The sequence below is a fragment of the Scyliorhinus canicula genome, chromosome 20, assembly GCF_902713615.1.
Source record: "Scyliorhinus canicula chromosome 20, sScyCan1.1, whole genome shotgun sequence".
In the NCBI taxonomy this organism is placed as follows: Eukaryota; Metazoa; Chordata; class Chondrichthyes; order Carcharhiniformes; family Scyliorhinidae; genus Scyliorhinus; species Scyliorhinus canicula.
This window is the reverse complement of record NC_052165.1, coordinates 25878315-25904311: the sequence shown is the minus strand read 5'-3', so window position 1 is coordinate 25904311 and position 25997 is coordinate 25878315. Positions and strand designations below refer to the sequence as shown.

Sequence of the window (25997 nt, the reverse complement as noted above, 5' to 3'; positions counted from 1 at the left end):
TAGCCAGTGCAGAACTTTTGAAGTGTGGTCACTGTTGTAATGAAGAAAATCTGGGGAGCCAGTGATAAATTATCAAATAATATGTGGTTGGGATGTTGATTGAGAGATACATATTGGCCAGGGCACTGGAAGTAACTCCCCTGCTCTTTAAATTTAGTTCGAAGCCATCTAAATATACTTTCACTAAAACTAGATGAGGTGTTTTTGTGAAATCTATTACTAATGCCCTGATTTTCAAATTCTAACACTGATCACAAATTGACCTTTTTACTATTGATCGCCGAGTTTCAAAGACAGCCCAGACAGAGCAATATGGATTATATGATTGAACCATGTTGATAAATATGCTACAAGTGTAAACACAAACTGATTAGCTTGGCAATTATGTGCAAAAAATATATTTAAAAATGTTAATTTTAAAATAATTTTTCAATAATGAAGCTTTCTTTTAAGTTGCTGACCCTGAAGACGAGAGATACTCTGGAAGTAGCTTTGAAATTGCAGTGTAAAGAAGGGTCGACTATCGGATTTAAACCAAGTTATGTACTATTATTATCTGTTTGATTTTAGTATAATTAAATCTTCACATTAAAGCAAACATTACTGGATGATTTTGAAACAAATTTAGTTCATTTAACATGTTGAAGAGGTTTAATTTGCAGCATAGCATTTAATTTTGCCAATCATATTCAAATGGTTTCATTAAAATCATGCAACATAATTACACAAAATCCTACTTTATCATGTAAAATATGTTATCTTCAATCTTCCTAACCCACCACCAAATCCCTTCAAGCCTCAACTTTTGTTTAAAATTGCAGTTCTGAGGTTAACCACTGGGAGGACATCTAACAGCAGACTTTGGTTCTCCAGTATTTATATTTGGGATATTATTGGGATGCCAGAGGGGGTTGTTCTGTTTTTAATGTTGATCTTCGTGGGTCAGATGAAAGCTGACTGAGAATTCAGTTGGAAAAGTACAGTTTTCCGATATTCTCGCTGAATGATATGTACCTGTGACATCTTCAAAGCTACGCTTTTTAAACATTGATGCACGTTTAGTGTTTTTTTTCATGTTTGTACTTGCAAGAATTACAAAAGTCAGAAATTTGTGGGGTATCTTTGATGACATGACAGGCTAAGAATGCAAGAGGCAGAACAGGATATAAAAAGATAGTAAATAGAATGATGGAAAATGTACAAAACACACTCCTAATATTAAAAATGAAGCTTGGTGATCTCTTCTATTTTCCCAGCACTGTGTGCCATCAAACCACTGAAATAAAATCGACGAGCGATCATTTTTGACACAAAATGTTCTCTCAGTTGAATATGGCACTGCCAGAGTCAAAAGAAAGGTCCTTTTACCACAAATTCTGTACAATGAACTCCGAAGAGTAACATCTGCACAGTCTTTACAAATCTTCCTCCGCGAGATTGCTAATTAATGCCAGATGATTGATGGTTGGGGGCTATAATCTTTACTCAGAACTTGGCAAGAGCTTGCGAAAATTACTTTTTGTGGGAGACAAGCTAAAAGGGAGATTTTCATCCTCTCAGTTGGCTGATTGAATCCCGGAGTGCAAGGTGTTTACTTTGCTGACAGCGGAAGTCCATCTGACTCATTTACTTTGGTTATCTTCTCAGTAAGCTGCAAACCAGACGTGGTCCAAACTGCAACTAACTCTAAATAAATTGAAACCAGAGAACCTCCCTAAGCTCCACCCATCTGCACGATAACTGCTCTGGGCCGTTCCCAAACCACACTTTTGATTAAATATTCCTCATTTATAATTGGATCTGAAGAAGTGAATAGGTTTTGCAGCTTTTCAGGGTTCACTGAATGCTTTGAAACTAAATCGAATTCCAAAAACGAAAACATCTCTCTGGGATGCCAGGAGTGCAGGTGTCCCATCTCCGGCCATCCTGCCCACACTAGACTGCGGTTCTCCCCCTCACTTCACAAGGGGATTCACCCTCACCCTCTCCTGGCCTCCCGCTCTCTGACCCGGAAGCTCTCCCCGGCGGCCCCGCCCACTCGGGCCTGCGCTCTTCCGGGAAGCGGCGTCGCGGGTTCGGATCCTGAGCCCGAGCTGTCAGCGACTGCCCGGGATCCTCGGGACTGGCCGGAGGCGGAACCGGAGCAACAACAATGTGAGTATCGGGGGGAGGCAGCGGAATAGTGCGTCTGTAAATAAGAGAGTCCGGAATCCGGATCGGCTTCGGAGCTGAGAGAAAAAAAAATAAGTGAGAAATGCAGAGAGTGGGAAAAATGTAGAGTGAGGGAGAGAAATGCAGAGTGGGTGAAATGCAGAGTGAGGGAGAGAAATGCAGAGTGAGGGAGAGAAATGCAGAGTGAGGGAGAGAAATGCAGAGTGAGGGGGAGAAATGCAGAGTGAGGGGGAGAAATGCAGAGTGGGAGAAATGCAGAGAGTGGGAGAGAAATGCAGAGAGAGAGTGAGAGAAATGCAGAGTGAGGGAGAGAAATGCAGAGAGTGGGAGAAATGCAGAGAGAGAGAGAAATGCAGAATGAGAGAGAAAAATGCAGAGTAAGGGGGAGAAATGCAGAGAGTGGGAGAAATGCAGAGGGTGAAATGCAGAGAGAGAGGGAGAACAATGCGGAGTGGGAGAAATGCAGAGTGAGAAATGCAGAGAGGGAGAGAGCGAGAAACAGATACAGAGAGAGGGAGAGAAATGCAGAGAGAGAGAAATGTGGAGAGGGAGAGCGAGAGGAATGGCGGAGAGGGAGAGCGAGAGGAATGAGGGAGAGCGAGAGGAATGACGGAGAGGGAGAGCGAGAGGAATGGTGGAGAGTGAGAGCAAGAGGAATGGCGGAGAGTGAGAGGAAGAGGAATAGCGAGAGGAATGATGGAGGCGGAGAGTGAGAGGGGGAGGAATGGCGAAGAGTGAGAGGAATGGCGAGAGGGCGAGCGAGAGGAATGGCAGAGAGTGAGAGCGAGAGGACTGGCTGAGAGCAAGAGGAATAGCGAGAGGAATGACGGAGGCGGAGAGTGAGAGGAATGGCGGAGAGCGAGAGGAATAGCGAGAGGAATGACGGAGGCGGAGAGTGAGAGGAATGGCGGAGAGCGAGGAATGGCGGAGAGTGAGAGCGAGGGGAATGGCGGAGAGTGAGAGCGAGAGGAATGGCGGAGAGTGAGAGCGAGAGGAATGGCGGAGAGTGAGAGCGAGAAGAATGGCGGAGAGTGAGAGCGAGAGGAATGGCGGAGAGCGAGAGGAATGGCGGAGAGCGAGAGGAATGGCAGAGAGCGAGAGGGAGAGCGAGAGGAATGGCGGAGAGTGAGAGCGAGAGGAATGGCGGAGAGTGAGAGCGAGAGGAATTGCGGAGTGTGAGAGCGAGAGGAATGGCGGAGAGTGAGAACGAGAGGAATGGTGGAGAGGGAGACCAAGTGGAATGACAGAGAGGGAGAGCGAGAGGAATGGCGGAGAGTGAGAGCGAGAGGAATGGCTGAGAGGGAGAGCGAGAGAGATGCGAGTGGTGCTGAGGTGGGGAGTTCTGCACTGTCTGCGTTCGGCTAAATTCTTTTTCTTTACTTGTGCAATGCGAGGTTAGCGTTTGTGTAATAGAGCTTCCATGATAATGTTGGAGGTCATGGCTAAGTGTTGATGGAGTGAATAGACGGGACTGTTGACGTGGGCTTTTTGTTTATAAAACTGATGGATGTAACTCTGAAACGACCATTGTGAGGAGGAAAGAAATAGCAAGGTGTAGCAGGGAAAGGAAAAAAAAAAGCAAAAGTTTGTATCAGAATTGGCAATTTCAGATCCAGGCCTGGGTCTTTGCTCTGAGCCTAACTTGGATTCCAGAGAATGCATTTATTTAAATGGGTCATTTTGTGTGGGAAATTATGTCTTTCTTTGAAGACACATCGGCTGGTTGTCGATTGTTCTTTATGGAAGGGCATCTGATTTTCACCAATCATCGTGGTTTGGGGGGAAAATGCAGAACAGTGAGAGCTAGTCTAAGATATCCTGTTGGCACACTGTTAAAGAGACAAACCAGGGCTTTTGTGTGACATGTTTGGAAGCGTTACTTTGTTAGGATAACTTTCTTCACTCAAATTGCACAGAGTTGCGCCACAGTAGCTCTGTCAATAATTAAGTGTATCTTGAGAGCGTGACCATAATAAACACTGGCTTCATCTCTGGAGCTGTATTTAACATAATCAGTTGCATGCTACTAGATACAAGCTTCATCAGTTTACATGGGTTGTTGCCTTGGCTTAGAGGGTGGCTTGAATTTCATATGAGACACCTTGAATTGTCCAGTACAGATTTTCTTTTAAAAAAAAACAAATGTTTTCAAGATCGTTAAAGACCCGAGCATGCATGTATTTATGTTCCTCGATTCCACTGTCTTTTATTCTGTCATTTTTTGAAGATTAGAGATTGTATAGTTGTGTTTTGAACTTTAATCTCCCAGGTACAGACATTTTCTCAAAAAATTAGTCATCATTTGCATTTGAAACCGTGAAGCTTTTTAATGTATGCATTTTAAAAATTGTAATATTTAAAACAGGGTAAAATAAATTCTTAATTGCGTACTACACTTTGCTACATGTAGTTCAGTTGTGTTATCAGATTTTTAAAATATTGTATGATGGTGGTTATTTTGTTTAGCGTGGGATTGATTTTCTTTCTGTTTGAATATCTCTGAGTGTAGATATCTCTGGCCTGCGATCAGCTGATATTTCAAATGTGTGCTGAATACCTTATATTTGTGGTAATAATTTCTTGGCAGAAATGCTTGTAAAAAGAATAGTCAGGAAGGGATTGCCCACTTGTGCATGATGGCATCTGTCAATGTTACTGCTAAGCGTAGAAATTTACTCCAAGCTGTGCACATCAACTGATAATGGATGCTTGATTTTCAGAATGGAAACACAAGACAGTGAGTATTTTGACCATATCAAGGTTTCGCTGTCCAATTGCATTCTGCTACATATTGCCACCTTGCGCAGGTTGGCTGAATGTAGCTGGCCTATAACTGCACGACATAACTCGTAGTTCTTTGCACTTCAGAGTATTTAGAATGCTGTACAGCATTATATTCCTCATGCTGTCAGAAAATGATTTGTCAGCAACCTCCGTGAAATGATATAACTCGGCCGCATTAAATGCTAAATGTCAGGAAAATGGAGGTGGTCAAAACTGCAGCTCACCATTGCCCGCTCTTGGGCAGCATTTAATTTCTTTCCTCCAGTTCCTTTCTTTTGAGAAAACGTTGACTTCTGCTGGGTTACTGTCCCGAGGGTGCTGGAAGTATCCTTCTCCCAGAGCAGCCAAGTGACCCTTCCTTCTAACGTTTGAACCTGCGTATGAGGGGGGGAGCTGAGTTGGTGCAATTAGGCCGCATGTGTTCACTTTTGCCTCTACAACAAGTTGCATTTAAATAGCATCCTTAATGTAGTAAACTGTCTGAACCAAAAAGGAGACATTAGAACAAGTGAAAATAAAGCTGTTTTTTTTTTGTGGATCTTATGGAGCATCTTAAAGGAGAGATGGTGAGATATAGGCTTAGGGAGGGAATTACAGAGATTATGGCTGAAGACTCGAATCCGGAAGAATAACCCTCCGATGTCTGATGAGCATAAATTTCCTCCAGTTAAATATTGGGAAGACATTATTTTCGGACCGTGCTGCAAACTCCACTTTACTAATATCCCCTTATGTAGCTCGGTATCAAACTTTATTTCACAATGTTTCTGTGAGGCACCTTACATTTTGTTAAATTAAAGTCGCTGCATAAATGCAAGTTGTTGTCGCATCTATGACAGACCAGTGATTCTTTTTAAAAATGAGGCCTGGCTCACCCCCACAACCCAAAAAGATGTGCAGGGAGGTGAATTGGCCACGTTAAATTACCCCTTAATGTGAAAGAAGAATTGGGTACTCTAAAAAGAAATGTGGCCTGAAGTGGGTGCAGTCAACTCCCGCCGTTTGTAAACCCCTCGATCGCAAATTTGTTTACTCATGCAAATCTGTTTTGTGTATCCAATTGTGGTTCGCACACCCAAAAGTTGACTCATCCATGATTTAGCATATCCCAGTGCAGGAGACATTACAATAAGTTGCTTAACTTCAACTACACGCAAGTGTTGCACCAATGCACTCACTTTACTGAACATGTTACAGAATTACCAGAAGGAAAGTTAAACCCTCACAGTTCCCACCTGGAAAGTGCAGGTGCCATATCTGTGCATGCGTAAGTTAATTATTCGTGATTTCACCTGTTGCAGGAACACAGCCCCTGTGAGCAGCGGGAGTTGACTGTGTTTTCCCATTGTGGATTTTCTGTGCCAGCCAACTGCAGCAACAACTTGCATTTACTTGGTACCTTTAACATGGTAAAATGACTCCGGGTGTTTCATAGGGGTATTATCCAAAAACAATTGACACCAAGCCAAGTAAGATATTCAGACTGCAGAACAAAAGCTTGGTCAAAAAGACAAGTCTTAAAGGAGGCTCAGGAGATAGAGAGGTGGGGATGACAAATATAGTTAAGGGCGACAAAAGCCATGCAACCTAACTCAATTCCTTAAATGGTAATACATTATGGAAATCTGCATAAATCCCAGTCACTAACAAGAGGTGTACGTGAGCATTCCTGGTGACTGGGTCTTTGATTTTTCTCCCCCCCCCCCCCCCCCTTTTCTGTGTGGTCTTGAAATGCTGCCTCAATTTAAGGTTGGGGCTTTGCATCGCAATATGACATGACATATTTCATAACAAGGTCTATGTTATCTGTAGGCTAGTGGATGCTGAGGAATGAATACAAAAACTGTAACCTAATTAAGGAATTCCGATAATAAACTGAGTGGATGTTTGGGTTTATAAGGCCCTTTCTAAACCTTGCCTTTTGCCTGAGGTGTGGTGATCCCCAGGTTAAATCACCACCAGTCAGCTCTCCCCCAAAAGGGGAAGCAGCCTATGGTCATCTGGGACACACACACATTTTCTTCCTCCATTTTCTTGTAATAGTTGTCAGTGATGATCTAAACCGTCTTTGTGCTGTTCACACTAAAGGATTACAAACTTGATGCATGCACTGCAATTCCTAAATATAATAATAATGTATTACCATTTAAGGAATTGAGTTAGTTGATAAATAATATGTCCACATTTTAAAAACTAATTAACTTCTATTATGTTGGAAGGAATTTAGAGAGATTTACATAGTTTGTGAGGAGCTGGGAAATTACTTATAAGTAATCTTTCATTCTGCCCACACACTGGTTTTCCAACTCATTGTGGTAGCACTCTCACCTCTGAGACAGAAAGTTGTGGGTTCAAGCCCCAGTCTAATGATCTGAGAACATATTCCACTCCTGTGCAGTATTGAGAGAGTGCTAATGGGCTATGGGAATACTGCACCATCTGCAGTGCTGCATTTTGGAAGAAATTGTCTGCCCTTGCAGGTGAAAATGCACGGTTCAGTAGCACTATTAAAGAGGAGGAAAGCTCTACTGAGTTTCGTGATGTGATGAGAGTCATTCAAAAGCCAGTTTTCTTCTTGCCTTCGCTAACTTTATTTTCCCTTTGAGTCATGGAATGGTTAGAGCACAGGAGGCCATTTGGCCTGTCACGCCCATGTCAGCTCTCTGCAAGAGCAACTCACCTTGTTCCACGCCTCCATCTTTTCTCCTTAGCTCTGCAAATGTTTTCCTTCCAATAATTATCCAATTCTCTTTTGAAGCCCTCGATTGAATCTGTCCGATACTCAGGCAATGCATTCCAGATTCTTAACTGCTCGCCCTGTGAAACAGTTTTTCGTCCTCTTCTTTTGCCAATCACCTTAAATCTGTGCCCTCTGGTTCGCGATCCTCCTGACAACTGGAACAGTTTCTCCTTATCTACTCTGTCCAGACACCCCTTGATTTTGAATAACTCTTAACATATCTCCTCAATATATCCACACAACTGAAGTTCCTCAACTCTGGAACCATTCTCAAGTCTTTTCTGCATCCTTCTCGTGCGTTCACATCCATCCTAAAACATGGTGCCCAGAATTGGACATAATACTCCAACCGAGGCTGAGCCCGTGTTTTATTCAGGTGTATCATAACGTTGTAAATCCCAACATCACCTGTGCGTTATTAACCACTTTTTCAACCTCCCCTGCTTCCTTCAATGATTTGTGCACATGCACCCCAGGCCCTCTGCCCCGCATCCCTTTTAGGTTATATTGTCTCTCGACAAAAGCTGATAACCTCCTTAAGCTGATCTCATCTGAGGTCATAGTCAAAGTGCTGCATTTTGCCTCAGTGCCCTTCGTCTATGGAGGGAATTTCCTGTTGCTGATCACCATCGAGTGTCACCTGAAGGAGAATGCATGTAGGTTGAGAAGGTGGTTGGGTTTGCCTTTCCAAAGTCCAATATCCTGCTCTGTTCCCAGCAGGATACAGGTGAGCTACAAAGCATCTGCTGTCCTTGGCCAATCCATTGACCACCAGCCACCAATCAAAACAAATCCCTCCAATCTCTTGACTGTTGTAAAGTCTGGGTTCTTCGGCCCAAAATACAAAACTTTACATTACCGTGTACTATTTTGACACTTGGAGTTAATGTCTCCATTAACGATCGATGGACCAGGAACTAACGAAATAAACAGGAAGGGCCCTTGCATAGCATTGCTTCAGTCTATTAAGGGACTGGATGGTACCCAATTACAATGTCGAGGTTTAACTTCTGGGACCTGATTTCACCACCTGCCTTGTTAGCTATAAGACAACTTCCCACATTTCACCACGTTTTGACAAATTGCAGCACGGTAGCATGGTGGTTAGCATAAATGCTTCACAGCTCCAGGGTCCCAGGTTCGGTTCCCGGCTGGGTCACTGTCTGTGCGGAGTCTGCACGTCCTCCCCGTGCGTGCGTGGGTTTCCTCCGGGTACTCCGGTTTCCTCCCACAGTCCAAAGATGTGCGGGTTAGGTGGATTGGCCATGATAAATTGCCCGTAGTGTCCTAAAAAAAAGTACGGTTAAGGGGGGAGAGGGGGTTGTTGGGTTACGGGTATGGGGTGGATACGTGGGTTTGAGTAGGGCGATCATTGCTCGGCACAACATCGAGGGCCGAAGGGCCTGTTCTGTGCTGTACTGTTCTATGTTCTATGATTGTTTCATGTGAATGGCTGTTGTGAGAATGGAAATATATTACCGGTGCAATGGAAAATATTCTTCAGAAGGTAGAATGCAACGTGATGGGTTGTGTTGGGCAAATTCTGCACCAAATCTAGCCTGTGCTACAACTGACTTGAGGAGTACTGACACGTGGTTCAAAATTGCATACTGTTCCAATTCCCCAGTAACAGCCTTCTTGAGAAAGACAGTGGAGGATTATGCATCGACTGCGATTTCACGTGTGTAGCTTATGAAACTTACTCGAGGGAAATGGGGAAATAGCAGGAGAATGGAACTACTTGGCATGATGGGGTAAATGACCACCTCCTTTGCTGTGAAGGATGATGTAATTCAGAGTGCGGATGTCCGAGGTGTCTGCGCAGGATGCCAATCCCGAAACTCGGTTATGGAATAATGGGGATTTATGGTGCGTTATGACTGCTAATGTATTGGGTGATGGCAATATACACTGAAAGGAGATTCATTTGTGAATATTTAAAATGTTCACAAAATTTGTTAGATGCATCTGCAAGCAAGTATGCATTGATAAAAATGTCAGGTGCCTTTTGTCAAACTACGTGGTACGTCTGTGTTAAAATACTCATGATTTTGCTCATTGAAACAGAACATGTATTTTTGTCATTTTCTTCTCCTCTTTATTCTCAAAGCACTGACTTTGGCTTGACTATCATTCCATGTATAAAACAAGTGCTACATCTGACACATTACTCTCTGTTACACTTAAAGTGGAACACTTGACTTTCTCTCTCACTCTTCAAAGGAACTCTCCAGGAATACAAAATACAACAGTCAGTCTGTCTGCAATCTCTAAATTGACATCTGTATGAATTCACCCAATGTTTACTTAACAGCAGTCTCTTAACTGACCGTTGTAAGAACCCAGTGTTTACCTACCAGCAGTTAGATTTTGTCATCTTGGAAAGGCTTACCTCTTATTTTTGCAGATAAATATTACATTGTGTTTTACATGGCACCATATTCCTATCCTAAGACAGTGTGTCCTCTATCTTCCTGGGAGCTGTGCCATTACACTTCAGCATCACACTGCCAAAAAACATGAAAAAAGGCATATAGTCATATACAATAAATGTTTTAAAACTCCCCTAATGAAAGATGGCGCTGGTTTCACTATGTCTACAAACTGAGAAATCATACCTGTCAAAAATATCTCTGGGTAGGGGATTCATACCTGGTAACACAACGTATTATTTCGTTACTAAGGAGGGACTGTGGTCCATTAAAGTCGCACGGTTTAATAAGTAAATAGATTCAATAATATCAACAATTCCAGCAATGCATATATAATAATGCCCTTAACATAGGAAAACATCCCAAAGTGCTTCACAGCAGCGTACTCAAAAACGCAAGGGGATTGTGACTGTGTCCACTTGAGGCTGCAGGTCTGATGGACCCTTTTCTTTAGCGAAAGATGTTTTTGATATAAATTTGGTAGGGCTGATACCGTGAGGATGTTTGCACTTGCGGGAGAGGCGAGAACCAGGGGATAGAGTTCAAGAATGAGAGGTCTATCATTAAAGACGGTTATGAGGGGCGGCACGGTGGCTCAGTGGTTAGCACTGCTGCCTCACAGTGCTGAGGACCCGGGTTTGATCCCGGCCCTGGGTCACTGTCCGTGTGGAGTTGGCACATTCTCCCCGTGTTTGCATGGATCTCACCCCCACAACCCAAAGTTGTGCAGGGTAGGTGGATTGGCCACGCTAAAATACCCCTTAATTGGGAAAAAAAGAATTGGCACTTTAAAATTTTAAAAATAAAAAGTAGACGGTTACAAGGAGGAATGTTTTCTCCCAAAGTGCCCTTAGCGTGTCCAATTCTCTTCCCCAGAAAGCAATGAAGGCTGGGTCATTGAATTTATTCAAGGCTGCATTCATAGATTTTTAATAGACAAGGAAGTTGAGGGTTAATGGGGGCAGGTGGGGGGGATTGAGTTGAGGGCGAGGAGGGGTGTTGGGGGCGAGGGGGTTGTTGCTGGCGAGGGGGTTATTAGTGGGGGGGGGGGGCAAGGGGGGGTTGTGACAAAGTGGAGTTGAGACCATATCCAGATCAGACATGACCTTATTGAATGCTGGAGCAGATTCAAAGGACAGAATGTGCTTCTCCTGCTCCTATGTTCTTGTGTCCTATGTTTTATATATGACTTCAATGAAAAGAAAAACAGCCAGGGTGTGAACAAGTGGCAGATTCACTAGCATTTTGTGCCTGATAAAGCTGTTATACCCCCATGGTGGGTAATCTGTTGCTTATGTTTGAAACAAACTATCTGTTTATACTGGCCCAGAGAATGAGCCAGGTATCAATCGTTCGTGCTGGGCAAGTGTCGTCTGGGAATTAAAGAGGTAAAAGAAAATGGATATAGTAACGCAATAATGTTAGTGGCTTTTCATCAGGAGAAATATTTTGGGGCACTTATCTCAGAAGATGTAACTTTCCTGTGAATTATGTAAGTTATGATTGACAGAAAGACTGGCTGCTCATAGAGTTTGCAGTTTGCCAGCCCTGCCCCACTCGCGCGCTCACTCCAAAATGCAAATGTTTCCTGAGAATCTTTGCCAATGGAAAGCAAAAGTAAACGTTGTTAAAAACAGTCTTGTGTTTATTTACTGTTCCAGATAGAGATCGAGACATAGGGAGCGGAATCTTTATTTTTTTAAAAATGTTTTTATTGGGTTTTCACATCTTCTATTTCACTATTCATAAGTTACATGTTACAAAACTGCACAAAAAAGGAAAATAAAAAAGACAAACCGAAATCAGCACATATATTTACAGGAAATTGTCTTCCTTCCCGCTGCGGCCGGCCTCCATCTGTGAGAATCCCCAGTGTGGCCTGGACACGTATTTACAGGTGTCTATTAACAGTTTGGTTTGGCCTTCAGCTTTCCCTCGGACCTGTCCCCTGTGGCTTTGCCCTTGTTTTCTTTGTGTGCCTTCGCCCTCCCTCATGCCTTCCTTTTTCTCTTTGTCCCATGGCTTGTTGAAGTCTCTTTCTCCCCCCCTCCCTCACACCTACTCTACATACTCTACAGGTTGCTGGCTACGAACAGATCTTGGAACAAGTTAGTGAAAGGCTTCCACACCTCTCCTGATCCCTGGGTGGCAAATTTTATTTTCTTTTTTAAAAATAAATTTAGAGTACCCGACTGCTTTCCAATTAAGGGGGAATTTAGCGTGGCTAATCCACCTACCCTGCACATCTTTGGGTTTGTGGGGGTGTGACCCACACAGACACGGGGAGAATGTGTAAACTCCACATGGACAGTGACCCGGGATTCAAACCCAGGTCCTCAGCGCCGTGAGGCAGCAGTGCTAACCACTGTGCCGCGTGCCACCTCCCCAAATCTTATTTTATCCTGCCTGAGAAATTCTGCCTCGTTGGATAGCCATTCTACAGCTTTGGGTGATGCTGCCGATCGCCAGCCGAGCAGGATTCTCTGGCGGGTGATCAGGAGGGGACAAAGGTTAGGGCATCGGCCCCCTCTCTGTAAAGAGTTCCAACTGATCTGAAACCCTGAAGACTGCCACTCTTGGGCATGGCTGTACCCTCATTCCCACAACCCTGGACAACGCCTCAAAAAACGTCGTCTGGGCAAGTCCAGAACGTGTGGGTGTGGTTGGCCGGGCCTCCCTGACACCGTTCACATTTGTCCTCCACCTCCGGAAAGAACCCACTCATTCGGATTCTGGTTATCTGCATGGAGTCTTTATTAATGGAACTGTGCTAATTATTTATTTATCGAACAAAAGCATAACCAATCAAAAAAAACGCAACGCGGCATTGCTGGAGAAATCTCTTGCAAATCAGTACTGAAAGACCTGGCAGCTGCTTTATCCAATGTTGTCAGGCGTCAGGGTCCCAAATACTTTGCGGATGTATCAAACCCCAACTTGATACATTTGGATGTGTGTTGTGGACCTGAAAAGAAGGTAGAAGATAAAAAGGTAATCATGTACGGCAAAGTACATCCAGGTAGAAAGAAAGTGATTTTGGATTTATGTGAAGAATGTTTTACGGACATCTAAAGCCACTCACAGCCAATGAAATTCTATTGCAGTGTCTACAGTTGTCAATGTTGTAACATAGGCAATATGGTAGACATTTTGCATGTAGCATCCTATAATTCAATACATCACCTGATAATTTGCTTGTGATTGTGTTTATATAATTTACAGTGCAGAAGGAGGCAATTTGGCCCATCCTGTCTGCATTGACCCTTGGAAACAGCACCCTACCTAAGCCCTCACCTACACCCTATCCCCGTAACCCAGTAACCCCCACCCAACCTTTATGGACACTAAGGGCAAATTAGCATGGCCAATCCGCCTAACCTGCACATCTTTGGACTGTGGGAGGAAACCGGAGCACCCGGCGGAAACCCACGCAGACACAGGGAGAACGTGCAGACTCTGCACAGGCGGTGACCCAAGCCGGGAATGTAACCTGGGACCCTGGAGCTGGGGAGCAACTGTGCTAACCACTGTGCTACCATGCCCCCCCCCCCCTCCAATAGTTGAAGTATAAATGTTGGCCAGGACAACATTTGTATATCCTCATTCGATGATGCTTCACATAACATTTCACCTGAGGGTTTGAAGGCTGGGCGGGAGGCAAGCAAATGATCAAAAGGCTTGAAGACTTTGAAATTTGGGAATACAGAGGAATGCTCACATTATCTTGGAAAAAGACTAAACAATAAGAATGTCCCAGGGAGAATAGAATTCGGAAGCGTGCAGTATCAAAATCTGAATATTAAGTTATTTTGGCCATCTGCTAATGCGTGACAATACATGAAGAGCATTGCTTGAGGGTGACATCAAGGGCGGAATTCTCCCCAAAAAAGACTCATTTTGGGCAGGAATCGAGGGGTGATTCCCACTGGGTGTATGGACGTGGACTAGATCGCTGCGGGGGGGGGGGGATTTTCACTAAATTTTATCACATTTATAATTATTTTTGGAGTGAGGAACTAAAGGTGCTGGTAAGACCGGCTCCCCTGACATCGGGACATATTTCTTATATGGTGCCCAGATGGGCAACATCGTGAACTCTCGACCCTGGATTGGTAATCATCCTCCATCACTAAATGTCGCATCCCCCTCCCCACCCCCGCTGAGGGGCCCCCACCTTTAAGGCAACCTCCTCTTTCAGACCCTCTCCTTAACCGGCCCATGTGGTTTTCTGTTTTCAGAAACCAGTACTGATATGCGCAGGCATCATGCTGCGCCACTGGGACCCGAGAGTTTTATGACTCATTTAAATATGTGGATCTGGATCACGCCCAGCATCCAACTCGTGGCAGAGTAAGGAACCCGAAAAAATTCCGTGGGATCTTTAATGTCTGCATGCAATGGCAGAGGAATCCTCCATTTATACCTCTGACGATGCAGCACACCATCAGTACTACACTGAAATATCAGCCTAGATTTCTTGTTCCGATATCTGGAATCCACAACCTCCTGATTCAGAAATGTGTGTGGTCCAGCTGACACCTACAATACCCATTTACTATTTTTAAAAAGAGTTACATTTTCAGAATTTAGTCTCGGCCGCCAGCAAAAAGCCCAGAATTCCATAGGATAAGAGTAGAATTTGACTTATTTCATGATTCCTAAATCAGTGGCCTGATAATCCATTTTCTGGATAAACTACTTTATAAAAACATTGTTATAAAATAGGGCAGTAAGGGCAGCATGTGAGTTAGCACTGCTGCCTCACGCCGCCGAGGTCCCAGGTTCGATCTCGGCACCGGGTCACTGTCCGTGTGGAGTTTGCACATTCTCCCCGTGTTTGCGTGGGTTTCGCCCCCACAACCCAAAAGATGTGCAGGTTAGGTGGATTGGCCATGCTAAATTACCCCTTAATTAGCATTTATTCTCTAAATTTATAAAAAAAAATAGGGCAGTCTCCAACTTAACCATGAACAACATTTAGACCTGACTTGCTACAGAGTTTGTTACAATTGCAATCGAATCCTAAAAAAATGGAGAGAGCCTGAAACCTGACGTTTTACAAGTCCGTTGATTTGTCTCATCTATAAGTAGCTACAATTACCTGGATTTGCCGAGTATGATTTGTGACAGGCTATATAAGCAGCCTTATGTGCAGACTGCATGAGCAATGCCACAGGAGAACCTGCGAGTAGTCCAGAAATTCTTCACTAAACTTTGGTTTTATTAAAAATATAACTGATAAGGTTTTGGAGCCCGTTTACAATTGCGAGGCATGAATGCAGTATAACTTTTTTTTTAAATGCCTAATTAACCCTCAATGTTGAACATTGATCCTGAGTTACTTGCATCCACAAAACTCTGCGCAGATGACATTAGAAGCTAAAACCTCAAACTAGAAAAAACAAGCTATGGTAAATACCTCAAGTTAATTACAGTGGAAGAGCTTGATTAGTTCCATGGTTGGTCTGTTTATCTCATTATGGTTAAAATGGGCTTGATTTTGTAACTTGCAGTCGAACTGAAATATTACAAATCAAAATAACTCCAGCTCATTAAAGTATATTTTTGGAAAAAATAAGTAGCTGTAAAATAATTGGAGGGGGCTCCAATAACAGAGCATGAACTCAAAGTACAGCTTTTTGTGACTGCTGCATGATGCACAGCAGTAAGTTCCATTTAAGCATATAGCCTGCCTTTTAAAAAGGTGCCGTACTTGCACTGGACTTGAAGTGCTATTTTTGATGCGACAGGCTTGCTGCAGGTAATCGAAAATGGATGGAGTTTCCCTAATTTTATAAAACTTCTCTGACTGCACTCTGCAACATACTGCTTGGCTTTCAAATGTAAAAATTGCTTGGCTTTTCACTGCAGTTATTTTGCTGAGTGTCTGTGCTAGGACAGTGAATTTTAGTTTGTGCCGCCTACTGTCATGTCACCGAAATAGATTGATTATCCAAAGCATGGCTTGCTTTGGCCTGCTGAACCCAGTCCAACTTTTTCTTTCACGCATCATTTATTTATAGCAAAGGCACAAAAAATATTTTGGCAAGTCACCAATGTGATATATTGCAGCAATTGTTTGGTCAGTCGTATTGAACCCAGTTCAGTTTTTTTTTTACTGTTTATGTTTTCCCTCTTATTTCCTCTCTTTTTTTAAACTTAATTTTGTCTGCTGTGCCGGGCTCACAGGGAGGTTACTTTGGTGTGGTTGTGGTGCAGTTTTTTAAAAAAGTCGGTCAAATCTCTGGTGAGTATTTTATTCCAGTAAGAGGGCTAAAAATGCTTTGGGTAGGATGATGTAGAGAGAAGGTAGTGCCCTTAAGGGGTTGAATGTGTTTTGGGACTGGAGGAGCTGAATTATTTTTAATTCTCCATTAAGGTGGGTAATCCTTCAGACAACAAGCTTGTCCATGGGTTGTGGGCGTTGCTGATCAGGCCTGCACTTATTACCCACCCCCAATTGCCTTGAGAAGGAGGTGGTGAGTATTCCGTGTAGTGTAGCTAAATCCACAGTGCTGTTAGATAGGGAGTTCTAGAATTTTGATGCAGGGCTTTATTCTTATTGGCGCTTTTTCTTTGAGTGCCTTGCTGGGACAGTTCAAAAGGCAGTAAAGGGTCGACCATGTTGCTGTGGGTCCAGAATCTTTCATAGTTCAGACCAGGTAAGGAGGGCCGAGTTTCTTACTGAAAGGGCATCAGTGAGTCCGATGCATTTTACTACAATCTGGTGGTTTCCTGATCACCATACTGATGCCAGCCTTTAATTCCAAATTTATTTAATGAACTGAATTTAAATCCCCAGCTGCCTGTCCAGGATCTGAATTTATGTCTCCAGATTATTTGTCCAGGCCTCTGAATTACTAGTCCAGTAACGTAACCACACTGCCACAATCTCTGATTATATTAAGGAAGGAGTGCATCGTGTTATTCTCTTCCCTTTCCTGTAGATAGTATTACTTGTTATCTTTTAATTAGTGGATCAATTGCGTGCCTTGGCCGTGGGTATAAACTCCCCCAGCAGCGCTCAATCCTCCAGACTATGAACTGCAGTTTCAGTTCTGTCTTTGCAAGTACCCTATACCTTTTATTATGTGCTGAACAGGCTTAATTAAAACAGGCTTAATATATGACACAGTAACTTGATCAGTTTTTAAAAAGTATCAGTGGTTTAATTTCTCCGTCAGTTGCCCACACGGCTGCTCTGACTCTCTCAAAATTGTTTCAGTTTTGTGCTAATGCTAAACTTGTGTCATTTGTGGCAAGGCTCACACTGACTCTGCAGCAAAGCAGGCCGAAAGCCCCTTCCCAGGGAGTCTCCACTCACATGGTGTGCCCTGTTTCACTTGTTTCTTCAGCTCAAAATTGTTTGGCCCTGTAAGTGACTGGAAGTGTGAGCTGGTGACAGTGGAGCAAGGGTGCCAGAGCAGCTGGCACCTTCGTGAAAGGCGGGACCAATGGTGTTCCTTCTAAAGGTGAGATTTAAAAGAATTGAGAAATAAATGGAGGAAGGACAGAGAAGGAGGCTGCGTTAGAGGGGGTGAATTGGGCTGAAAGAGAAAGAAAAAAAGGACAAAGGTAAAGTAAAGTTACCATTTTGACATGAAGCAATTCACTACCTGAAGGAATGAGATTACACCTTTAATCGTTTACTTTCTGGATTAGTGAGGTTGATTGGTAGTCATTAACAATTATTATGTTGTTAAAAGGCTACTAATGTGAGGTTAATGGACAATTAATGTGCAAATGGAGCAGCTTTATGTAACTTATGGGGAGTTTAAAATCAAGCTACTGTTTTTGCAAAATTAATGTTGGAGCGGTGCAAATCACGCAGCCACTTGATTCACAGTGCACAGGATATCTTATAATGATACGCAATGCACAGGGTATCTTATAATGATACGCAATGCACAGGGTATCTTATAATAATACGCAATGCACAGGGTATCTTATAGTGATTCACAATGCACAGCTTATCTTATAGTGATTCACAATGCGCAGGGTATCTTATAGTGATCCTCAATGCATAGGGTATCTTATAATTCATAGTGTACAGGGTATCTTATGATTCACAGTGTACAGGGTATCTTATAGTGATTCACAACGCATAGAGTATCTTATAGTGATTCACAATGCTCAGGGTATCTTATAGTGATTCGCAACGCTCAGGGTATCTTATAATAATACCCAATGCACAGGGTATCTTATAGTGATTCACAATGCACAGCTTATCTTATAGTGATTCACAATGCACAGCTTATCTTATAGTGATTCACAATGCGCAGGGTATCTTATAATGATCCTCAATGCATAGGCTATCTTATAATTCATAGTGTACAGGGTATCTTATGATTCACAGTGTACAGGGTATCTTATAGTGATTCACAACGCATAGAGTATCTTATAGTGATTCACAACGCTCAGGGTATCTTATAGTGATTCGCAATGCACAGGGTAACTTATAGTGATCCTCAATGCATAGTGTCTCTTATAGTGATTCACAGTGTACAAGGTATCTTATAGTGATCCACAGGGTATCTCTTCATCACCAGAAGCTGCTAGATGATTTGCACGTTGGCAGTGGTGTGTATTGTTCACTCACTGTTACTTTCTCAGGAAATTCTGGCCCATTTAACTGCAGCATGACTATGATCATTGATTGAATATAGCCGTAGAATGTATTTGGAATCCTGTTAAAACTTTGCTGTTAATCCATGAGCTGACTGATGAAATGATAAATGCCATAAGCTCAGTGATGATGATTTGAACTCTTGAGTTCATTGAATAAAACCCTTTTATGGAGGAAAAAATATATACAGCATTTTTTTGTCAAGTCAACCAGTGAGGTTATGGGATGGTGTATGTATTTGCTAAATATTGAAATCATGATGAAAGCAAATTCAAACCTGTTTAGTTTTTTGTTTCCAAAGTATTTTTTTCTCTCTTATTCTGCTTGCTTCTTTAATCCTCTCAGGAGGTTGCATTTTGTGTGTGGAGTGGAGAGAGTTTATCAAGGAATGAAGAATTGTTTAGCCATGATGGTCTGGCCATTACAGTTAGAATCATAGAATACCTACAGTGTCATTCAGCCCATCTAGTCTACACCAACCCATCAACTCTACCTAGGTCCATTCCCCCCACCCTATCCCCATAATCCCACCTAACCTTTGGACACTAAGGGGCAGTTTAGAGTGGCCAATCCACTTAACCTGTACATCTTTGGATTGTGGAAGGAAACCAGAGCGCCCAGAGGAAACCCACGGGGAAAAATGCACGCGGATACAAGGGAAATGTGCAAACTCCACACACACAGCCACCACCCCTAGCCTTGAGAGGCAGCAGTGCTGACCACTGTGCCACCTTTGGGGACAGGCTTGATGGACCAGCTAGTAATCTTCTGCCCCTCAATTTTGTATGCCATCAATTTTTATTTCTTAGTCAAACAAGATCTTGTTGGTCCAACATTGTGGTTAGGTGTTTTCAGTATTTTGCGCAGTACAGTAACCAGTTAATGTTTTCTGGGAAAAAGTCTGAATCTTGTGATTACTAATAAATATTTGCTTTCTATTGGGTCAGTTGAATATTTTTGCGTTTGAAATACATCTGCACTAAAATAGTTCTGCATTTTGGGAAGAAGGGCATTTAAAAACTAGTAGCACTTCAAGTTGAAGTACCTTTTGCTGGAAGGGTTGTCTACCCTGTTTAATGAAAGTATGAAAAATGTATAAATTGGCTCAGTCCGAGCCATGACTGGAAAATTCCACTCGCCAGCCAGTTAGGGCTGCATGACTTTCCAGCTAAAAAACAAAGCAACCCTGCAGCTTGTGAGAAATTTGGTGTGTTTTTATTCCTTTATTAGCCCTTTGTGACTTCATTGTTTCCTTCTGTATCTGGTTTTGTGTAACCTATTACAACTGTCCACCATGAATGGCAAGTATGTGCTTTGTCAGTGCCGAAGTTGTGTTTTGTTCATTCATTTTTATATTATCTTGCTTAACGTTCACAATCGTGGATGATTTTACCACTTGGAAGTTACTTTAGTTGAATTTTTTTTTTAAATCCCACTGATGTCCGTACCGATTACAGTGCTTGAATGGTTAAGTACTGGTGCAATGAAAGTCATGCATGCCATTCGATGTTATAGATGCATTCAAGCTTAAACCAATTGAATTCTTCTATCGCTGGTTCACTGGAATGCGAGCCCTCCAATATGTCAAAACTTGGATGTAACCCAGGAGCTAGAGAAGAATGTAGGCTTTTATGTATTGAAAAATATTTAGCCTTGCCAGTGGAAAGGAATAAGTAAGAGGCTGTGTTTGTGAACTTACTTTAACTCTTTGGGCAGAGATAAAGTGATGGATTTGACACAATCTAAATGATAAAGTTAATAAAAAAATCAGCCTGTGCATGAATATAACCTTCAGTAAATTAAAAAACAAAACCTCCATGATTGCTAGTGTTACTGCTGAAATGATAGCTGAAGACAAGCAAACCAAACATCAGTATATATTTATGTACAAACAAAGTTTCAGATTTGACTTTCAAGAGGTACTTCAGCTGGGCGAGCTCATAGAATAAACAAAATATTTCACCAGGTACAGTGAATTCCAGGCATTCTTTTACTGGCTTGAAAGACTGTCTTAACTTGCTGCAGCCTGGAATACTTGGGAGTTATGGAACCCTAGTTCTTGTGAACGCATTGCTGTGGATCTCATTGCTCAGGTATTCCCAATTTTGAAATTTAACAACAAAGAATTTGGATAAAGTTTATAGATCAGTGTTGCCAACAAAGCAGCTATTGTGATCTGAAAATTCAAAAAATTTAGGTTGTGGTATTCTTACATAATCATGGTTGCCTCCATCGAATCAATGTAATTTTCTTTAATCGTTAAGGCCAAGTCTAACTCTGCAAGCTTGTCTCATTTGAATTAAAAGAATCTATTTTTAATTACAGGGTTGTTAAACATGTACTATTTTTATCCCAATTATCCTTGAATGTGTTTGGTCTTCAGTTTCTTTGTAATCTATCTTTACTTCAGGTGCACTTTTATCAGAAACATTTTTTGTGTTGTGTTACCAACAAAGTTGAGAAAGTTATTTTTTGGAGTGGGGTGCAAGTGACAGGAAGTGTTGTATTGCCAGCTCATACCACTCTTGCCGTGAGGAACATAGAAGGCTGTCTCTACTTGTTTTAACATGTTACCTAAACAGTTTATTCAGTTAAGAATAGATGTATTAATACTATGCTACCAACATCTGAAGCACCGTAACCTACAATGCTGCAGGCCAAGAACTGGAAAGTGAAATTAGGCTGATTAACTCTATTTTGGCTGTCACAGGCATGAGGGCCCGAGGAGCCCTGGCTGTATTGTGAATCTCTGATTCCATAAACCAAGAACTATATTTATAAAGTTAATAATTAAAAAAAAATGTAAAATAAATTTAGAGTACCCAGTTATTTTATTTCCAATTAAGGGGCAATTGAAAATGAAAATCGCTTATTGTCACAAGTAGACTTCAAATGAAGTTACTGTGAAAAGCCCCTAGTCGCCACATTCCGGCGCCTGTTCGGGGAAGCTGATATGGGAATATAGCGTGGCCAATCCACCTACTCTGAACATCTTTGGGTTGTGGGGGTGAAACCCAAGCAGACATGGGGGAAATGTGCAAACTCCACATGGACAGTGACCCAGAGCCGGGATTCGAGCCCGGGTCCTCAGTGGTGTAGGCAACAGTCACCGTGACACCCTAGAAATTATTTTTTTAAAAGTCTGTTATTCCACGTGTGCCTGAATTTTTTTTTTAACTTTGCAGTTTAGAAATTAGGCAACACGTAATTGCAGCTGATGGGCAGGAGCAGTAGCACAAGCCTCTTCTTCTAACTGGCCTTGCTGTTATTGCAAGAAATGCCCAGACTAGTTAATCTACCTGAGATCATCCATTCAGAATATATATAAGATTGTCGTGTCATGTATCTTTATGCTGTCAGTACCTTACCGTTAAAACTATTGAAAATAGTGATCGCTGTTTAGTGTGAAGAAGTTATTCCTAATATGTATCCAAAGTTTGCTACTTAGCTGTTTCCCCCTCCCTTCTGTTATTATGGTGAAGCTTAAAGTTGTTCCTCTGAGTTACCTCACCTAAGCTGTTATGTATTTTGATTACATTGGCTCTCGGGTGCTTCCTTTCAAGGTTAAAGAGCCACTGTTTCCCAAATCCTTTGGCAGTAGGAATCTACTTTGTGCATCTTCGCTGCATCACCCTCATGGCTTGATTGGTTTTTAATTTGTCTCGGTGGCCAAAACTGACTTTCTTTCATCCTTCAAAATGATTAGTTAAAATGTTATGGTGGTGTTTGTGGATGAATGTTGCACATGAGACCATACACTTGGAATAGCAATGTGGAATCTTTTGCATTCACCTCTTTAGCCGAATGATGCACCTACGAAAGTGCAGCATTTCCTCAGTACTGCATCGAAATACCAGGTTGGATTACATGCTCAAGGCTCAGAATCTGATTTGAATCCACGACCTGCTGCCTCGGAATTGACATTTCTGCTGTTGAGCCATGATGGTACTTTCCGAAGATGGATAAGAGCTAATGCCATCTAAGAATAAGAGAAAATCACTTTTAAAGGAAAATAATGTTGAGTATAATATGAGATATTGAGTCTTAAGTTCTGAAGACCACATTTTAGAATTAAGGTATAACTAATGACACTAGATGACTAGATGAGCAATTAAAAAATATCAGATGATGTAAGAGAAAGTATCCATGCGTTTTGTGTATGGGGACAAATGAGTGATCCGGCATGAGATGGATGTTCGTGGCTGCTTTGTCTTGTACCAATTCAGTCAGTCACAGTGCTCTAAATCCTAGAAATAGAACTAAAAATAGCCTGATTTTCTACAGTTTGAAAATCCAGAAACTACCTTGTACTGAGTGGAAAGATCTTATGGCATTACAGCTTCAAATAAGTTGATATAGTGGTATTTCATTCATGCAAGATGTTCTTGTGGTCTGCTGGGGATTTGCTCAGGGAGTACCCAATGTTTCGCTTGTAAATTACCTCCAATTACCATAGAATAAGTAATTGAGTTGTAAGCTATTCCATTAATACATTTATTTTTAACTGGATAAACAGTTTAAGCAATGGATTTTAATTTCAAAAAAATAAGAGAATGCAGTGTTTGATTGGAATTGATTATAATTGCACCAAACAAAATGAGCAAAACTACTTTAAACAATATGTTAGGTATCAATTGGTGGCACAAGATTAATGGTTTATACTATGGAATAGTTGGATGCTAACTTGTGGCCTTTTGGCTAAGATGAGCATGGGATCAGGTGTAATGCCTGGATCTGACATATCTCTCTTGTGGGGACCATGAATTGGGTTCAATTTGAATTGATTTTTTGAGCAGCCAAGAAGCTGGATTAGGGGTTTGCCCCTGTCCATACTCTTGAGCTTTGGCTTTGTAACTCTGATAAAATAATGTAAATTTTTTTTTAAAAAACTCATAGCTTTCTCATTCTGCACTCGTAAGCTAGTTGGACTGTGGTGCTTTTCTAGTGGGGGAAGAGAGTCACTTTTTGATCTTGTACATCTACCAACTGAGGGACGAATGTAGGTAAGCAAGGGGGGGGAGATCTATATATTTTTTAACCTATCCTGACTGGTCAGAAAAGTCCACTTATTTAAACTACTTACGGAAATGATATGCTTTGATTTAGTACCCTCCACTTTGGTTTTGAGTTTGAAGCTTACTAAAAGATGAGTATTATGTAGGCTAAGATCATCTTAGATCACCACAACATGGTAGCACAGTGTTCAACCCTGCACCAGGGTTCAATTCCGAACGTGGGGTTTGTGCGTTCTCCCGCTGTCTGCGCGGGTTTCCTCCGGGTGCTCTGGTTTCCTCCCGCAGTCCAAAGATGTGCAGGTTAGGTGGACTGGCCAAACTAAATTGCCCCATAGCGTCCAAAAAGTTGGATGGAGTAGGACGAAGGCCTCGGTGGGGCGTTCCTTTTGCAGAATCGAAGACCGAAGGGGTTCTATGATAGGAGCAGCTAATCTGCACAGATTCTGTGCACTTTGCACAGCAACAAACGCAAACTAGGATTTTGTGTCAGTTGTCAGTGCATTAAGAAATGCACAGACAACACAAATGGATATTTTGGAATGTAATTTATTGGAGAAATATCAAGTGAAAATAAAAACAATGTGTCTGATTTAAGAAAGGATTAGTAAGCATATAAAGATGGTGTTCATTCAGAAAGTTTACGGAATCAGGATGGTTAGATTGCGTTCAGATGCAGCATGATTTATTAAACAACAGAATAGGCTCAAGGGACCGATGACCCAATCCTGTTCCCATATTCTGAGCTGGTCTAAGGTTTGCTTCCTGTTGTGTCCTGAGTTAGCCCATTTCATCCATTATGACTATACTTAGCCATGGCACTTTGAAAAAATAAATTTAGAGTACCCAATTCAGTTTTTCCAATTAAGGGCAATTTAGCACGGCCAATCCACCTACCCTGCACATCTTTGGGATGGGGGGGACGCAAACACGGGGAGAATGTGTAAACTCCACACGGACAGTGACCAAGAGCCGGGATCGAACCTGGGAGTTCAGCGCCGTGCCGTAGCACTTTTGAGGTCAGGAAGGGGGAACTCGGCTGCCGATTCTCCTTTCTGATTGCTGTTCAGTGACCCTCTGACAGAAGGTTTATGCATTTGGTTGGCCTGCTTACCCGTGATGCCCATCACGGTTGTGTAGCTGTCCTATCTTGTACCTAAAGATTAGTGACCGTGCCCAGATTCTGGAGGGCATCCAGCACCCATGGATTCACGTTTTGGAGAAGATCGAAGCAGGATGTGGGAGGGAGGGAATAAAGAAAGCACCAGCAGAAATTTGACTAAAATCAGAAGTTAGTGAAAGGCGATGGTAAATCTGACATTCATGCCGTCCACAAGAGCAAGTTATAACACTGTCTCTATCAGATCAGAGCACGCATGTGTTTATTTTCTCGGGACAGATGTTCATTTGAACCTAAAGTAAATTACTCCCAATAGCTCATCATGGCCTTTGGGGGCAATTAATTACTCAAAGTTGAAGCTGGAGCTTTGCAAGAATCAAAAGAATTTATTGAAAGGTTTGAAAGTTCTCAAGCAGCAGGGTGTTCCCAGCTTGTGGCTGAGTGGTTTGGAGTGACCTTTTGAAAAGGGTCATGTTAAAATATGGCAGAAATACACAATGAGTTACCAATTTAAACAAATTAGCTATTTAAAGAAATCTGGGCTATTTTGATGCAATGAGGAATTATATTTATTTTAATTATATTTATTTTAATTGGCCCAATAAGCAACATAGAGATGATTTCTATTCCTTCATAGTATTATCTTTATTAAATTATCTCATTATCTTTATTAAATTATCTCATTACATTAATTTTCAAAATTGTCATTTTAATTTTAAAGCTTTCAGCTCTTAAATTCTAAAGCTAAATTTTATTCAACTTTTTTGTTTTGCCCAGGAACAAATAAAATCCAGCTTCTGAAATGTTAAGGGTTTTATGAAGAATAAAATGATCAGAACAGTAAAAGTAAACTTGCATTTTATTGTTTTACCATAGTACATGCCACAAGATGCTTCCTGGAGAATAACAGATGTTGAGTAGAATTAAGAAATACGGTAGTAGGGGCAGCACGGTGGTGCAGTGGTTAGCACTGCTGTCTTATGGCACCGAGGTACCATGTTCGATCTCGGATCTTGGTCACTGTCCGTGTGGAGTTTGCACATTCTCTCCGTGTTTGCATGGGTTTCGCCCCCACAACCCAAAGATGTGCAGACTATGTGGATTGGCTACG

The 25997-nt window shown here is 42.0% G+C and overlaps 1 protein-coding gene across 1 annotated transcript in view; it reads left to right on the top strand.

The window, feature by feature from the left end:
* Window positions 1-2027: 2027 nt before the first annotated feature.
* The window catches only part of LOC119954901 (fibroblast growth factor receptor substrate 2-like), a 94414-nt gene continuing 70444 nt past the window's right edge, over window positions 2028-25997 (top strand). Inside the window, 1 exon segment of the mRNA XM_038780536.1 lies at window positions 2028-2154. The gene's annotated coding sequence lies outside the window, so the exon portion shown is untranslated.